Source organism: Pygoscelis adeliae, unplaced genomic scaffold (assembly GCF_000699105.1).
Source record: "Pygoscelis adeliae isolate BGI_AS28 unplaced genomic scaffold, ASM69910v1 Scaffold372, whole genome shotgun sequence".
Classification (NCBI taxonomy): domain Eukaryota; kingdom Metazoa; phylum Chordata; class Aves; order Sphenisciformes; family Spheniscidae; genus Pygoscelis; species Pygoscelis adeliae.
The window spans coordinates 2,293,030-2,295,041 of NW_008824357.1; positions in this window are offsets into that span (position 1 = coordinate 2,293,030).

The window sequence follows — 2,012 nt, forward strand, 5'->3', positions numbered from 1 at the left end:
CAGCCCCCCGGGGGGGTTCTGCGGTGCCCTGGGGGGGCAGGGGCCACGTGCTGCCTCTTGGCCGGCGGCTCCATGGCCCGGAGGTGCCGTGCTCCTCGCTGCCTGCTGCAGCTGGATTAAACCCCACCTGGGCTCTCCTAAATCCACCTTGCGGCTTCGTCTGCATCGCTGTGTCACCCCGTGCAGGGCTGCCAGCCCTCCCCTGCCACCTAATGCCCAGCAACCTGCCTCTCCTCCATCCAGCGCAGCCACTCATCCTTACGCCCTGCGCTCCCAGAGCTGCTCAGCAAAGCCCCGCTCCTGCTCTGTGCCGTCAGCTCCTCCTGCCGTCCCTGCACTCAAAGAGAGGTATTTCGCCCAATGGAAACTTAATCCGAGCGTTCCCAGCGGTGCAAACTCTGCTCTACTCTGGAAACCTGCTCATGAACAAGCAGCCCTTTGCCAGGGCTGGGTCTGCACACCGGCAGGGTCGCTCGCACCGGGCTGGGGAGGACGACTCCATCTTACATAGTAAAAGTGGATAATTACCGGTTTCCTCTGCTCTACTCTGGAAGCATGCTCATGAACAAGCAGCCCTTTGCCAGGGCTGGGTCTGCACACCGGCAGGGTCGCTCGCACCGGGCTGGGGAGGACGACTCCATCTTACATAGTAAAAGTGGATAATTACCGGTTTCTCGCACCACCCACGAGATCCCAGCGTTAATAGGGAGAGCTTGCAGAAAGGGAAAATTAACTCTACAATGTGGTGTGCTCTCAGCCTTGATTCCTGAAACACTACCGAGTGACGTACATCAGCACTCAGACCTCCAAAAAGCAGAGGGAAGGGACGCCGCCACTCAGGGATGCCTGAGCCGGTGGCCCTCATCACTTCGTGCAGCCGCTCAGGTCCAGCCCAGCCTGTGCCATGTGGATGGCCGTGCACACCGGGACCGTCGGCTCAGCATCGGGATGATCCCGGCCATCCCGGGATGGGGACTGACGAGCAGAGCTTTGTCCTCTTTCTTCCCCGGCAGGGACTAGGCAGAGACAGGCGGTGAGCCTGGCTGCATCACAGCATCCTGACTGTCCCCCTTCCTCCCCAAAGCCCCTGTTCCCCTTGGGGACAAGACCCCCGGAGGACATGACCAGGTTTTGCAGACGCCATCCCACAACCAGTCCAGCAGTAAATGCAGATGACAGCATACCACCCAACCTAAGGGCTTTCCCCCAAAACTGGGTGAATTAACCCTCACTGGGACTGCCAAGTCCAGCACACGCCTGGATCCACACCTCAATTTGCTTTGTCGGGTGCTCGGGAGCCTTCCCTTGCTCCAGGTGACCCGGGGGCACCAGGGCCATCGCCTGGGCGAGAGAGCCACAGGCCCCTGTGCCGAGAGCAGACCTCCCTCCCTCCTCACCTTGGCCCTGAAAGCAGAATTGGCATCATCCGGAGCAGCCTCAGCATCCTCCTCAGGGTCAGCCACCAGGATGCAGCTGGGGTACCGCTGGCGAGGGGGCCGGGTGGGGGGAAGGCGTCCAGCCAGCCCAGGCAGAGGTGGTAGAAGCCACGGGGCAGCCGAACACTGCTGTAGCATCTCCCCAGCGTCACAGAAGGGGCTGGAGGCAGAGAACCGCGCCGAGGGCGCTGGGGCTCGCTCTGAGCAGACTCACCCGACAGCGGTCCCCACGCACGCGGTGTGGGAGCACAGAGCTGGCTGCCCCGAGACTCACAGAAACCAGAGAGATCCTCTCTGACCACAAATATCCCCCCCCAAAAAAAATCACCACGTGGCCAGAGCACCCAGTAGGGAAGGGCCCCGTGTCTTAAGGTCTGGCCCAGGTGAGTGTTTAGTGCTCCAGAAGGCACAGGCAGTGCAGGGCAGCAGGGGAGGGGGCTGCCCAGATGCCCACCCCACAGTGGGGACACACATCCCCGTCCTTACCATCTGCCCGAGTCGCTCCTGCTCCTGTCCTTGCCCCGGGCATCTCCCCAGGTGGCTCAGGTGAGCGGACGGGGGCGATGGGAAGAGGTT